A 15,797-nucleotide genomic window follows, 5' to 3' on the forward strand; every position below is an offset into this window, starting at 1 on the left:
GATTCTCCTGCCTCAGCCTCCTGAGTAGCTGGGACTACAGGCGCCTGCCACCACGCCTGGCTAATTTTTTGTCTTTTTTTAGGAGAGATGCGGTTTCACTGTGTTAGCCAGGATGGTCTCCATCTCCTGACCTTGTGATCTGCCCACCTCGGCCTCCCAAAGTGCTGGGATTACAGGTGTGAGCCACCGCGCCTGGCCCCCAGGTAGTGGGCATGGACTAATATGAGCATGGAGGAATGTGAGAATGGACTAATACACAGATACACCCACTTACTGACTATGAAATTGTGAGCAAGTCACTTGAACTCTCCGGGCCTTGGTTTTTCTTACTGTAAAATCGTGATGCTATCTCCTAAGTCTATTGCGAGGAATAAATTAATTAATGCCTGTTAATTAATTATCACAGAGCCTGGCATGCAGTAAAATATTAAAACTCTTTTTTAGCTGGGTACAGTGGCTCACGCCTGTAATCCCAGCACTTTGGGAGACCAAGGAAGGAGGATTGCTTGGGCCCAGGAGTTTGAGACCAGCCTGGGCAACATGGCAAAACGGTGTCTCTACAAAAAAAACAAACAAATTTAGCCGAGTGTGCTGGCCCATGCATGTAATCCCAACTACTCAGGAGGCTGAGGTGGGAGGATTGTTTGAGCCCAGGAGGCAGAGGCCATGAGCCGCTATTACGCCATGCCACTGCATTCCAGCCTGGGTGACAGAGTGAGATCGTGTCTCAAAAAACAAACAAACAAAACAATAACAATAACAACAACAACAACAAAAAGCCACCTACTCTTTTTTAAAAAGTTAACTGTTGTTACAGTAGGAGCTGAGATTAGATATATTTTTGACAGTGTGAAGCTATTCCCAAGAGACCAGAATATTTAACGAGAAATTACTATTTGCATAACCCCACATGATACGTCATGGAATATGTAAAGGAAGGAAGCATTTCAGCCTCAACAGCTTTCCTCTGGGTTTTCTTTGTTTGTGGCATTCCAATCGTTAGAAAATTGAAGCTGTAAACAGATGTTCATTTTCCAGAATACAAGGAAACACTCTCTGAATTGGTAATTGAAATCTACACACAAGCCTACAGCATCATATTTGTATTATTACTATCAAAATTCTCAGCACCAAAAAACATGCGTAAGAGCTGCATCAAGAAGGACTTACCTTCGAGTGCCCTTCTCCCCAGCCTACATACTGGAGAGATACTAAGCTGCCCAGTTAAGTCATGTACCATGGAACAGCAGGGAGAAAAAGAGAAAGAAAGACCTACATATACCACAGGCCAAATGGCCACCTCCCAGGACGGAGAGCCTGAGACTCTGAGACCCAACTGGGTTGCAGGGCGTGGGTTCCCAAAGGCTCTGGCCTCTGCTTGGGAGCTAACGAAGCCTGGAAGCTTAGAGTAAATTGTGGGTGTTATTTTCAGTTGCTGAATAAGTTATTAAGAGGAACCAAAAAGAGACATATGTGTGAGACTGGATTGCAGGAGGAGGAAAGTGAGGTAACTCCATGCAGGGTGTACAGAGATGCGAGACAGAGAGAGACAGGCAGAAAATGAGAAAAACAGAAAGAGACGAAGAGACAGAGAAAGAGAGAAAAGGAGAAAGAGGGTAACAGAGACAGAGAAAAAAGAAACAGAGAAAACAGAGACGGAAACAGACACAAAAACAGAGAGAGAGAGACAGAGAGAGAGAGAGAGACACTGCTCCCAGGAACCCAGATGTGGCCCGTTTAGGACATCAGGACAAAGTGGTTAAGGAAAAGAGAGAATTCAGGGTCTCATTGTCTTTAAGAGCTGGAGCCTTTCTCTAGGGTCAGGACACGTTGAAATAGGTTCATCTCGAGTTGCCAGCAGCCCTGTCTTCTGTGTCATAAACTACGAATCATGAGGATGGCAGAGCAAGGTGGGGCGGACACACGCTGGTGCCAGTCCCCACTGCATCAGCATGGGGAGAACCCAGCTGCTCATGGCTTCAAAGGAACCTATGGGGTCTCCAGAGTCCTGGGCACTGCAGGGTACCACACTCCCTTCCCCTGGACGCGGTTGGCTGGGCAGAGACACAGATCTTGGCAAGACCAAGGCTATAACTTCAGTGCCCAGGATAACAACCAACCTGAGGACACTAATAATTTAACCCAGCAACTGAAAATAACACCCGTAATTTACTCCTAGCTTCCGACTTCCCTTAGCTCTCACAACAGTCTTTAGAGCCTCCGGGAATCTCTGTGGGCCACAGTCCCCCTATTTACCCCTTCCTGCCTGTGGCTTTTTCCTCGGAGCCCTCCTCCCGCAGGGCATGGCGGGGTGAGACTATGAAGGCCACTGTCCCTGAGCAGCCGTTGCCAGGGCACTCGCTCCTCTGCTGGTGGGGCTTGGAGGACCGTGGCCAAGATATGGAAACGTCCAGGAAGGTGCCTCTTGGATGGTAATATCAGTCTTCGCTCATGGCAAGTTTCATGTGGACTAAAAACAAGCGAGTGTGTCTTCCTTTTCCCTCCCCCAAATCTAGATGTAGGGGTGTCAGGTCTCTCCCTTCATGTCTGTGGCAGTGGAAAAGGTGGGAGGAGGTAGGAGCTGGCCCCACATGGGAGAATGTGGCTGGCTGTTCTCCCCCCGCCCGGAGCTGCCAGCGGCTGTGGCTTGAGCAGGGAGTGGAGAAATGCTCCAGACACTTCCTTTCACTTCCTGCACTGACAGATCAATTTGCAGTAATTTATTTACAAGCTGGATTAGTAAGTCTCCATAGAGTAAACACAGTGCCTGAATATAGACATGTAGAGGAATCCCTTCCCAGCTGTTCCCAGGCTGGAGCTAAATGCTTTGAGGATGAGGACGTGGGAGGGATGAGGAAGGTGTGTCACCCAAGCACACTCAGGGTTCCTAGGCCACAGCAAATAGGAAGCGAGAGCTGAGCCACCCCCGCCAGGAACAGATGCCCAAAAACAGTCACCTTGAAATCCCTCCTCCCTCCGGAGTCCTGTCCCTGGCTTCAGGGCAGGCTCACAGTGGCTGCTCTCTGCCACAGAGGACACAGAGTGCTCTTACAAATGTCCTTGGTTCTCCTTCTAAAATGACCTATCCAGAGCACACCTTTGAGTCTCTGCCATTTGGGAATAAGATGGGCGGTTTAATATAAAAACACACCGTGCCTGGTCTCTGAAACGCGTTGGCCTGCACTGGAGGTGGGAGATATGAGACTCATCGCTAAGCACAAGCCTCCACTATGTCAAACGCAATGGGAGAGATTCTAAAATGAGACTGGTCAACACCGGCTCTGGGACCCCGGGCCCTCCTCATATGGAGAAGAGATGGCTTGTTACAAGGCTCTCTCACGTGATTTCTCTCTCTGTGAAGGAACATAGTGTGATGTCCTTTTATAGGTAAACAAGCTGGGCCTCAGAGAAGGTCAAACAGATTTTCTAAGCATAATTACTTTGCTGCTGAAGGAGAGAAGCATGAAGTTACACAAAGCCCTAATATGCATGGGATGAACACAACCTAACACACAGCTTCCTTGACACCTGTGGTGTTTGGCCCACCTACGGCACCTCGCTTGGTGTTGTATCTGTATGAAAATAAAAGGCCCGTTAGGCTGAAATGATCTATGGAAGACCTTCAGGGCTTTGGAGACGGTCTCTTTCAGGGCAGTTCACTTTAAACCAATCATACAGAAGCAGGGAAGACGCCTCTGGTGGCTGAGGAAGTCTGTCTCCTGCATTTTTATGCTGGGCACCTTTCATTAGATAAGTAAGTGTATGTCAGAAAAACATGAAAAAGAAAAAACCATCTGTGTCTATAACTAATTAAAAAGATGTGTGATCAACAAACACCCTCTTCTCCTACAACCGGGGAACAAACAGCTCATTACTTTCCTGAAAAGGCATCCTGGAAACCTTTCCCTGGGGAGGTGTGCTGAGCATTGATTATCTGCACCCATCATAGCCACACGGCACATTATTCCATTTGTTGGGAGACCTTACTTTACTGGTTGCAAACCAAGTTTCCAGAGTAGAAAGCATGGTCTTAGTCTCTCCCCAACTCATGGTTCTTCAGAGGTCTCCCAACACTTCTGCCGCTTCTTCTGCATGTTGGTGCAAATAAATGGCACCAATCTGAATGTTCTTCGCCTCAGACCAAATGGGGCCAGGAGCTTAGAAGCAAGAAGCTGAGGCATCAGCAAAGTGCTCCCAGGACAGGGCCTCCTTTGGCTGTGATCATTACGTGATTCCCTGATGGGCTCCTGTTTTCATCCATGGTGTCTGGAACTCACTGACTGAAATCTTTGACCTCTGTAGTACAGATGGGATCCATCTGCTGCCAGTAATGATGTGTGACCTCCTGGTGAAGGTAGGGGAAGAAAAGAAGTAAAGAGATCTTTAATATTTTTGAGAATTCATTACAGGGTTTCAAGAGTGTCAAAAAGAGACATGGGTGATGAAGAAAGGAAAAAACTACTCGCTTTTTTTTTTTTTTTTTTTTTTTTGAGACAGAGTCTTGCTCTGCCACCCAGACTGGAGTGCAATGTCACAATCTCGGCTCACTGCAACCTCCACCTCCTGGGTTCAAGCAATTCTCCTGCCTCAGCCTCCCAAGTTGCTGGGACTACAGACGCGCACCAACACGCCCAGCTAATTTTTGTATTTTTAGTAGAGACGGAGTTTCTCCCTGTTGGCCAGGCTCGTCTCAAACTCCTGACCTCAGGTGATCCACCCGCCTTGGCCTCCCAAAGTGCTGGGATTACAGGCACGAGCCACCGCACCTGGTCACAACTACCCGCTTTTAACAGAAGTTCAGAGCTTCCCACGGGTGGAATCACATGTGGAAAGGATTTGATGAAAGTTCAGGGTGGAACATGCCCTGGGGCAGTGCACAGTCAGAGCCACAATTCAAGGCCCTTTTCAGGTCATCACCTTATTTCTTTCCTTAAGATTTCCCAAGTGAGGCCTGGCACCGTGGCTCACGTCTGTAATCCCAACATTTTAGGAGGCTGAGGTGGGCAGATCGCTTGAGCCCAGAATTCAAGACCAGCGTGGGGAACATAGTGAAACCCCATCTCTGCAAAAAACACAAAAATCAGCTGGGCCTGGTGGCACGAGGCTGTAGTCCCAGCTACCTGAAAGGGTGAGGTGGGAGGATCACTTGAGCCTGGCAAGTTGAGGCTGCAGTGAGCCGTGAGCATGTCACTGCACTCCAGACTGGGTGACAGAGTGAGACCCTGTCTGGAAAAAAAAAAGAAAAAAGAAAAGATTTCCCAAGTGAGGGCCCAGCTCTTCTCCAGCACTTCTCAAGGCACCACCCACCAGCCAAGGGCACCCTCTCCCTCCCTCATCACCGAGTGCTCCGGGTCAGCCAGGAGGAGGGGTGTGAAGACCTGAGAAGGTTGATACCTGCACTGCCTCCTTCGTAGACTCACAGAGGAAGACCCTGCTCTTCAGACCGGGGAAGCGTCTTTCATTCCCAGTATCCACAGAGACTAGCAGAGTGTACTGTACAGAGAAGGTAACAGATACTTGTAGAATAATCCTTGAAGAAATGAGAGAAACACTGACAGGGTATGGTTCTGATACGCTCGCAATGACCTCTTCCACCAGGTTTGAAGATATTATTTCCCTTTCCTCTCAGTCCCAGTGGTCCTGAGGCCCAGGTTGGAGCCACGGTTCTCTCACCCACCTGAAAGTAGACTCATCAACTTCCCTGGATCCCAGCCATGGATTTGCCCTGAAACCAACTCTTCCTGTCTTGGGAAGCCGGCTCTGGTCAGTGCCTGACGGTTTCCTGGGAGAGGCTCTGGTAAGGCCAGCCTCGGCCTTTCCTTCATCTACTTCTGCTCTAAAAGTTCCTCATTCTTTTCTCTCTTTAGACGTTACATTATTTTTCCTGCTAAGTGTTACGGTAACACATAGTAATCATAGGAAATTTGCAAAATAAAAGACAGTATAAAGAAACAAACCAACAAAACCCCTTCATTATTTCTAAAGGGCTTGCATTTCTAGTCCTTGCTCCATTCGGGTCCTCTCCTTTCTTCTCCTCCTGCAAACTTCCTGCTCGTAATCCTCTTTGTGGGAGGATTCTCACATTAGCATTTCTGGTCTCTTTATCTTTGGAGCCAAATATTAGCATAATAATTAGCATATTATAACCCAATTACTTTTCAGTTACAAACAACCCCAACCAGATCGGGATTATTCTTAATTTGCATAGTTTTGGCAAGGGGGTGAGAGATGCAATGGGAAACTGTTGTTCTCAAGTAAACGCAACAAAGATTTGCTTTGGAGATGAATGTGGCTTGGAAACAAAAAGATAAGACATAATGGGAGGATGTTGAGGCTTCTGCGATGGGTGAGTGCTGTTCTGCCCAGAGAAGCGTGGAATAAATGATTTCTCACCCTCCCTTCCAGTCTCTTATAATGTCACATGGTTTCAGGGAAATAACAGGGCTTATTGAGAGAGTTCTCGCGTAGGAGAAGGGGCCAGCTGCCAGTTCCCTGTAGGTCTTCATGAAGTTCACCCAGGACCCCTGCCAAGGTCAAGTGGAGACGCCGAAGGACTTCAGGAGACTCTCCATCCCCATCCTCCCAGGACAATGCATCTAAATACCTGCATAGGTGGGCATCAGTGAGCTAACGCATGCTTGGTCAGTGTAACAGAATAACTAAATTGCCACTATTCCAGAATAGCCTTGCTGTCTAATTACCATACGATCCCAAGAATCTATTGCAGATCTACCATATGGATAGAGCTGTACTAGGTAGATACAGCCTAGTTAGTGAATGCTTCTTAGGATCAGTACGAAAACGAGACCAAGAGAACTCTTATTGAGGGATCTGAATCTAGATATAAACAGCAGGATCACTAGATTTTCTCAGAGAGGGCAAAATGCACTTTCTAGTGTTATACAAGTATTGGATATCTACAAGCTTTCACCCCCAGACTCCACAAAGTACGAGTGAGCACTGTAGATTTCACTAAACACTATGTTAGGGAGCTAGAGAGGAAGTTATAGAGCACAACACATGGCATTTCACTGCAAAATGTCTTATTAGGTATCCCTTTCCTAGTCTTTGTTCTCAGCATTAAACATTTCCTCTTTAAATTGTTCGTTTATTCAACAACCTTTCATTGGTTTCAACCTCTGGTCCTGCACTGTACTGAGAGCTTCTGAGGTTGTGGGGAGCCAGGCACATGCTTGGGTGGGTACAACAGCAGTGACCAAGGAGCTGGCCAGGCTGGTTGAGGTGAGGAGATACCAACCAGGGAGAAAGAAGGCAGGACGAGGGCAAAGGCAGAGACACCGCACTGGCTGTGGCTGTGCAGTGTCATGCCAGAAGTGACAAAAGATGAGACGTTGCCTGCAACTGTGAGGGATCTTTGCCTTCATCTCTAGACCCTCGGAAGGCCATCAAAGGACTTACTTGCTGGTCTGGTTTCCATCTTTACTTCTGTCTGCCCTGGCCTCCATGTGTTCTGGAAAGGTATGAGTGATATCTTCTAGCCAAAAACCCGTCACGTATTTGAAAACAATCATGTTTCGTTATTTGAGTTTTCCTCTTTAGCTTCAGTAGTCCTGATTCTTTAGCCTTTCCTCATGGGGCCTCTTTACCATCAGGCGTTCTGCCCTTTTGTTTGTGTCATTCTCTGGATGGTCTCAAGTCTTCCCGTGTACTTTGAAAAGTGCAATAATCCAAATGGCCTGTGGCTTCCTATGAGAGAGAAGCATAAGAAAACGACTTCTACCTTCCCATACAATTTTCTCTTTAATGTGCTGTAGAATTATAATTTGTGCCCCAGAATGACATAATATGGTTGGCATATTTTCCAGCTTGTGGTGTGTTACAATTTCTAACCATTCTCCCTATTTTTACCAGCTGGTCTCTAGACAGCTTATATGAATCCACATCTGTTGATCTTCGTGTGTCAGTTAGCATTACTGTCCAGGGTCCATTTTGTTTTAATCATCTTAGTTTATATTTTACCGTAAATCTCCCATAAATCCAGGATTCCTTCCCTTCTACCCACAAAAAATCTGGTTCTAGAAAATAAGGTGCGGGGTGACTTCTGAACATGGTTTAAACAATGCATTGTCTACAAGTCTTAGAAGCAGCTAAAAGGCAAGCTCTGCAGATTATTTACAGGTGAGTTATCAGTGTCAAATCTAATTTCTGATTATTATGCAATTCCTTGTTTTAGGCACTCATCATTTTTCATTTCTTAAGGACTGTCTCGGCTCTTGGGCCTTCACTGAATTGTTGCTGTGAGGATTTGCGGAGTTATTTTGAAACCTATCAGTGATGCGTGACCTTCTGGCATCCTGATTCAGAATTTTCCATAATCTCCACTACTACATTGTTAAATTATTACCTGTGTAAAGCTTTCTCCTTTTTATAATTGAGTAAAATTAATTTCCTTTCTTCCTGGTGTAAATGTAGTTGATCTCATTTACCCTTTGTTAGGAAATGGTAATGTGTTGATTAAATTAAGGCTTTTACATGGATTTAGAATAGTTTTATGTGGGGAGGAGTTGCCGGGAGATTTTCTCAGAGGCTGATACATAGCTAAAGAGAAATAGAGAGTGAACACTGACATGAAGACAGAAATACAAAGCTTTTTAGAATGTGTAAGCAACCGTTAGCTTAAGGACATTGGTTACATATGAATTTTAACTTTGGATTGAGAGTTTTCCAGTATAAAGTTCAAGTGCTGAGGACCTCTGGGAATGATGCCACCGTTTTTCTTCTGTTTAATCCTAACTAGAAAAAGGTAAGGGAGGAAATAGTGCACAGGGTGTTTTTCTTCCCATTAAAACAAAAATTGGTGTAAAAAGGAGTGAAGTTATGGAGAAAGCTCAAATCATTATACTCAGGAATATTTCATTCATTAGAGAGAGTACATTTAATAGAACAGTAACTTTTCTTTCCTTTCTTTTGTGTGTGTGTGTGTGTGTGTGTGTGTGTGATGGAGTTTTGCTCTTGTAGCCCAGGCTGGAGTGCAACGGCACGATCTCAGCTGACTGCAACCTCCGCCTCCTGGGTTCAAGTGATTCTCCAGCCTCAGTCTCCCAAGTAGCTGGGATTACAGGCACCCGCCACCACGCCCAGCTAACTTTTGTATTTTTAGTATAGACGGGGTTTTGCCATGTTGGCCAGGCTGGTCTCAAACTCCTGACTTCAGGTGATCTGCCCACCTTGGCCTCCCAAAGTGCTGGGATTATAGGCGTGAGCCACCGCACCCGGCCAGAACAGTAACTTTTCAATGAGCTTTCCCAACTGTCTCTCTGGTGAGAACCCTGTAGGGGATCCAGGGCAAGTCCTGCCACCCCCATCGTATAGTGGGGGATGAGCTTGGAGTTCCAGAGTAAGGTAGAGGCTGAGCTAGAGGTGAACCTGTGCACATCTCACGTCAGCACTACCTTCACCCAGCTCCATCACCAAAGATCACATCAATAGGATTCAGGATGGAGACCAAAAGAGCCAAGAGAAGGCAGTGAAGACATCGCATAATGCTTATTAGTGAGGGTAACCACTGTTTCAAGGCTATCTCTGTCCTAGTCAGGGCACTGGTGACACACTGAATAACACAGTGGACACAGCCTGACATATCCCACTGTGAGTGCCGCCATGAATGAAGGCTAAGCTGAGAGATCTGAAAGGTGCAGTAAAGGAAGAGGGAGAAACTGGCAAGAAAAAGGGGAATTCAATGGAGACATGAAAGTGGCTTTTCAAATTTCATACACCTGACTGACTTAATGGCTAAAAACTCAATCGCTGTGCTTATTCATTTAGTCACTGATTTTTTAAAACAAAAGTATATTGAGCACCAGCTGCATGGCAGGTACCGTAGCTAGAGGCAAGAGATGCAGGGGGCATGGACATGGGCCCTGGCTAGAGCATCTTGGAAGGACAGTGGAGGCAACTACCATGTGGGTTGGGGCTAAGGTCTTGCCTGGTGGCATCTGAGCTCTCCCCAGCCTCCAAGTCTTCTCTCAAAGCCACAGCTTCATCCTTATGCCCTTACCCCTTGCTGATTTGCCTGATACCCTCTCAAAACTCCCATTGCACTATGTCCTGTGTTACATGCTCCTCTGCTATTTAGTTTTTAGTGGATTTCTCTATTCTAGAGCATCCTTCAACATATCCAAAGGGCAGAGACAATGTCTTTTCCTGCACACGAGGCCTCCTCCATGGTGGGGAGTTTGTGCATATTTTCATTTTCTGCCAACTCATCATCACAGGTCGATCGCCCTCATATTCACGTGTCCCTTACAATTTTAGCAGATCCTCATATCCCTAAGGATGGAGCCTTTCCTTACAGAGGCTTTGAATACTGCGTTTCCCTAACAACTCTAGAAACACAGGGTGCTTCTAAGAGTTTTGGTTTTCCCTTTATGGGGCTTGGGCAAGATCATAAACCAGACCTAAGGGTGCCCGCCTCTGTCAGGTGAAGAGGACATGGCAAAGCCACCTAAAATGGTCTCCTCCGCTAGTTTTTCACATTATCTGAACCTCCACTATCATATTTACTCTTGTCACAGTCACTGTGTGAGAACTATAATTTTTTTTTAAGTGGAAATGAGAAGATGAAAAGGGAAAAGGAAAGCATCAGAATGCCACCCTTTGAGCCAAGAACTTCGCTCAATTTTTTTCCATGTCATATGGAACTGTATGTAGTTTCAGGTTTTCTTTTAAAAGCCTTTGGGCTCTTGAGTCAGGCTTGAATCCTAGATATGAATCTCACCTCTGCTCATTACTAGCTGGGTGATTTGGGGCAAGTGGCTGAACTTCTCTGCGCCTCAGTTTTCTCATCTGTAAAATGAGATTAACAGCAGCACCTACCTTAGAAGGTTGTTGTAGGATTAAATGAGTTAATACAGTAAAGTGCCTGGCATATAGTGAGCCCTCAAAAAATTGCTGGCTGTTACGAGGAAAGCAGGATATCTGGGCAGGATTGACAAAGGAGTATGGCCGCACAACCACACAGATTTCTGTCAGTTGTCTACATAGTAACTGTTGCTTCCAAGCAGCTCTCTGGCCAAGCCTTGCCCTGGGGACCTGTGCACTAAGGACATGAGGAAGCCCAGTGGAAAGGGCACGCCAACGGAGCGCTGAGGTCTAGGCCTGGCTGAGCATCTCCATGAGGGGCCCTCTGATAGCAGGTGGGAGGGCGAGATCAGGGCGAAGGGGGCCTGTGAGGAAGAGGGGATCATTACAGAGAGAACCAAGAGGAGTACACGGTCGACTCAGCCCACTTAGCACCTTTCCACCCGCTGGCCCTGATGACCAGCCACAATTGTTCCATTTTGGGGCTTTTGGAGAGGTGGGGAGGTCCTGGGCCCAGCCGGGATGAGACTGGGGAGTGTCCTGCGGCTGAGTTTGGCTGTGTAATTAAAGCCTTGGTGTCTAGTGCTGAGGAGAAAAGAGTAAACAAGCGCTGGAACCCAACTGGCAGATGTGCTTGTTGTACTGAGAGAAATTCACAGAACCTCGGGGTGCCATCTGGCTGAGAGCTGACTGTTTGGATGATGCATTTCTCACTTAAGGAGGTGAAGCATCAAACTCCCTGGCCCAGCCCACCTGCCTTTGCATCTGGGTAGCTGTAGGTAAGGACACTCGGCAGCCCCGACGTAATGCCACATCCCAGTGTGCTCAGGAGGAAGCCTCCAGTCTTTGTTCTCTGCCTAAGGAAAGAAAAACAGCTAAAACAAAGCATTCTAGGACTGACCTTTGGAACAATGCTGGAAATACGAAAGAAGTATAAATGTAACATTTTAAATTTCTGAAATGAGGAATAATTATTAATTTCATATATGCAAAGTAAGCCCAGTAGGCAGGCCTACTAGAGCAGTGGTCTCCAAATTTTTGGGTATTAGGTACCGGTTTCATGGAAGACAATTTTTCCACAGATGGGGAGCAGGGGGGATGATTTCAGAATGAAACTGTTTTGCCTCATCCTCAGGCATTAGATTCTCATAAGAAGCACCCAACCTAGAGCCCTCACTTGTACAGTTCACAGTAGGGTTCATGCTTCTGTGAGACTCTAATGCCACCGGCTGATCTGACAGGAGGCAGAGCTCACGTGGTAATGCTCAGTTGCCCACTGCTCACCTCCTGCTGTGTGGCCTGGTTCCTAACAGGCCACAGATTGGGACTGGGACCCATCCGAGGCTGTGGAGTTGGGGACCCCTGTGCTAGAGACTCTCAGAAGCATTCTCCATCTCCAGATAATATTCTGTCCCTCCAATGTGAAGGAGACACAGAGCTTCCCTGATGGAGCCTGGCAGGTCTGTCTGTCTTCATACACATCCATCGCACAGAGAAGTATTCTGGACCCAGGGTATATCATGATCATTGTCAATTTTCAGAACATCTTCTGGGCTGGTGAACTGTGGTTAGATAATAAAGAGTTGCTGGTGAAATGCCTCAGGGTGTGGTTAGAAAAAAGAAAGAAAGAAAAACAAGTGGCAATATAGGGTGTGGGGGGAGGTGTGGGGAGGCTGGGTAACTATAGTTTTCAACTCAAGAAGGAGAAAGGGAGAGGAGAAAAAATAAAGACTCTATAGCTCATCTAGAGTGAGCCAGATTGGATTCCAAATACTAACACTTAATGCACTAAAAACTGTATAATTCAAACATCTCTCAACACAGAAGACGGGTACCACGCGCGTAGCAAAACATAATTGAGCTGAGGTGAATCCCTGTCCTTAAAAGAGGTTCATAAGCTAATAGTGGTGATGAAGGTGAGGATCTGAATACTCCAGAAAAGGAAAAAGATCAGAGGAGAGATGAAATGAGATTGGCAAATTGTTGATGATTGTTGAAACTGAGCAATCAGTGCTGGGAGGCGGGGATCATTACCTGACTCTTCTGTCCAGGAGGCTGTTAGTGGACCAGGAAGTCAGGACAAGATCTGAGGTGAAGAGCTGGTGAGGCGTGAGACAGCTGCCAAGGTCCTCCTTGTTCCCCTAAGGAGCCGAGCTCTTTCTCTTCCTTCCTTTTAGACAGGTTCATCAAAGCTGGCCCACTCCACATGACCTAGAAGAACTCAACCCTGAAAGGTTTGCTCCATGGCCCAGAAGGACAACCTCTGACATCACAAGTGCAGGACTGGAGAAGGCATAGTTGACATGCAAGGCGTATTGATTTTTTTACAAATCAGAGCTTCATGCTTGCTGCCGAGAACATTTCACCGGGCCAGGAAGCTGCTGCAGGAAGTTTCCAAGTCCTCTCCTCCACACCTTGACCTTAACTTAGCGAGCACTCTAGCCCCTCCTCCCACCCCCCTGCACCCGCCCAGGTGGGCCCCATTGCTCTCCACATCCACACCCACCTGGGCGTTGCTCTCCACCGAGGAGGCTTTTCCTGCTTTGCTGTGCTTTTTTCAACCTTCCTGCAGCTTCCCTGTTCTGGGAGGCTGAGATAGGGTGGAAACTGACCAGCTTCCCCAAACAGGCAGCTCGGAGAAGGCATCTGCTCCGCGTCTGCTCCTGCTGAGCCGAGGTCCAGCCCAAACGCTCAAATTAGAGCTTGTTAGCCAATTGCTGAAAAACTGCAGGGGGACTCTTTTGTAAGCACACTAATGAGACATCCCAGGATGGAAAGCCTGGTACTATTTTTAGCATTTCAGAGCTGACACCCCAGACACCTCTATAACCACCTGCCAGTCTGAAGAGGGAACAAGCAGAGCTCAGGGTGTGGTGCCCTGCGCAGGCGGTAAGTGGAAGGAAGCGGGGCATGGGGGGGGGGGTGCCTTGGGGACCAGCGGAGCGCAGCAAGGGGAGGATGCTCAGCTCTCACGCCTGCTCTGTCTTGGACATAATGAAAAACAGCTCTGACACAAGGAGTGTATCAGAACACCACAGCACCCTCTGGGACTGTGTGGGAAAACAAAAAACAAAAACAAGGGAGACTCCTACCCTTTTACCTCGAATGGTCCCTCTTAATGCCAGGCCCTTGAGCGTCTTGCTCTGCCACTGCATGGGGCAGGTGCAATGTGCTCTGTGATCTCCTTGCTCCATTCCTGGCAGGGGCTCTGCTATTGTGGGCTTTCACAGTAGGACTCCAGCCTTGCTGCATTCAGGCCTCACTCTCATCCAGTGAGCTGGGGCTGCCCAGAAGGGGAGCATGCAGGGCCTTTCCCTCTCTCCATGCCCTGGTCTCAGGTACACTGCTGCTGCATGCCACCTCTTTTCTGCTGCATCCTCTGCAGCCACTGGGCCACTTGTTCCTCTCAGGTAAATGCTGAAGAGACACTCTGCTTTTCAGCAGATAGGCGCACACCTATATTTAGCTACATTGTGGAATATAGTGACGATGATACTTTGTACTCAGGATACACCTTTTACCAGAGGAGTGTGATGCGCTCTGCAAACATCACCAGCACAGCACCCTTGGGGAGGAAAGATTGTGCTAAGTCTTCCAATCCCCAGGCTTACAGCGAGAGAGATTGAAGCCAGGGAGGTGGGGTGTCACCAGAATCTCTTAATGAGTCAGGAGGCCTGAACGGAATGAGGTGCTCCTGGGAGGTTCTCATCACACCTGCCTCTTTCTGAGCCTGCAGAGCCTATAGTTCCCCCTAGAGTTGGTCCTCTCTCCCTCCCTGGCACAAAACTGTTCCTTCGCTCACACAGCTGTCCCTGTGCCTGGGCACACTTGTAACTTGGCTTTAAAACCCATCTGTCCGCTCAGTAGAAACACAGGCATGCGGTCTGTGCTGGGGCTTGCGTTTGCATCACTGTGGTACCTCAATGCTCAGGGCAGATATTTCCACTCAAATCTATACCTTGCCTGAATGGAGCTATGAGGGTGTGACCCAGAGGAAGTGCCATGAAACTCTGTGTAAAGAGGTTAGTTCTGACGCCATCTCTTTTATGACACAGGGTAACCAATCAGATGCTCCACTTCCCAGAAGTGGCTGGACATAGCCAGCTCTGGAGCAGAGAGACAAAGCTGTGGGATGAGGGGGTCCTGCAGAGGGATCCTCAGGGATTCCTTGGGCACAAGCAGGATCTCTCTTCTCAGAAAAAACCAACAATACCATATGTTAGAAGCTCAAAACCAACTGTTTTCTTTACGTCCTGTTATCACTGATAATTACTAGCATGCCTTTGTAGCAGATGCAATGGATGTGGCAACATTTCTCACACCTTAGCAAGGCCGAAATGGCAAAAAGCAATGCCAGCCAAAGGGGCTTTGGGTAGAGAGTGTTCTGTGTGGGGTAGGACAGTGCTTTGGTTCTGGACACAGGCTTTATGTTCCCCAGACCCCAACATAAACCCCAATATGTACCCCGGGCCACAACTGATGATTGACACGACTTCATAGTGAGGTGAGGTCTATGTCCTTCTCCCTCAAACCCAAGCAGATGTTTGCAAATTCCTGTACCACAGAATGTGCAAATTGCTGTACCACTAGACATGATGGGGTGTGACTTCCAAGACTAGAGTATAAAAGGCAATACCACGTCTATCTTGGCACCTTGCGTTGCTCCCATGGGGAAGCCAGCCTCCATGCCCTATACTCAGCAGCTCTGTTGCATAATCCTGGGTGGAGAGAACAGAGACCTCCAGCCTCCATTCAGTCCCAGCTTCCCAGGCAGTTGTGTGGTTGGGCCATCTTAGGAGCAGACTGTCTAACCCCATCACGACTTCAAATGAAGGCAGGCCTAGCCAACTGACGACTGCAGTTGTGGTAGGGACCTCCCAGGGAGACCTACCAGACCAAGTCCTTCCTGAATTCCTCACCGACAAAGGCAGAAATTATTTTTGTTTTTTAAGCCACTATGTTTGGGGACGATAGTG

General features: G+C 47.5%; 1 long non-coding RNA gene across 5 annotated transcripts; it reads right to left on the minus strand.

Annotated features, from left to right (window-relative positions):
- Window positions 1-728: 728 nt before the first annotated feature.
- LOC111540461 lies at window positions 729-13,688 on the minus strand. 5 transcript variants are annotated; one of them, XR_002730995.2, is made up of 7 exons: window positions 13,328-13,688; window positions 12,856-13,032; window positions 12,106-12,383; window positions 11,575-11,678; window positions 7,420-7,707; window positions 5,395-5,530; window positions 729-4,345 (listed from the first exon to the last, which is right to left on the minus strand). It is a non-coding gene; the product is annotated as an uncharacterized LOC111540461 (long non-coding RNA). The 5 variants fall into 5 exon arrangements; XR_002730992.2 differs by having other exon boundaries at window positions 5,395-5,493; window positions 12,856-13,688; XR_002730991.2 differs by having other exon boundaries at window positions 12,856-13,688.
- Window positions 13,689-15,797: the final 2,109 nt, after the last annotated feature.

This window comes from Piliocolobus tephrosceles, chromosome X (genome assembly GCF_002776525.5).
Source record: "Piliocolobus tephrosceles isolate RC106 chromosome X, ASM277652v3, whole genome shotgun sequence".
Taxonomy (NCBI): Eukaryota; Metazoa; Chordata; class Mammalia; order Primates; family Cercopithecidae; genus Piliocolobus; species Piliocolobus tephrosceles.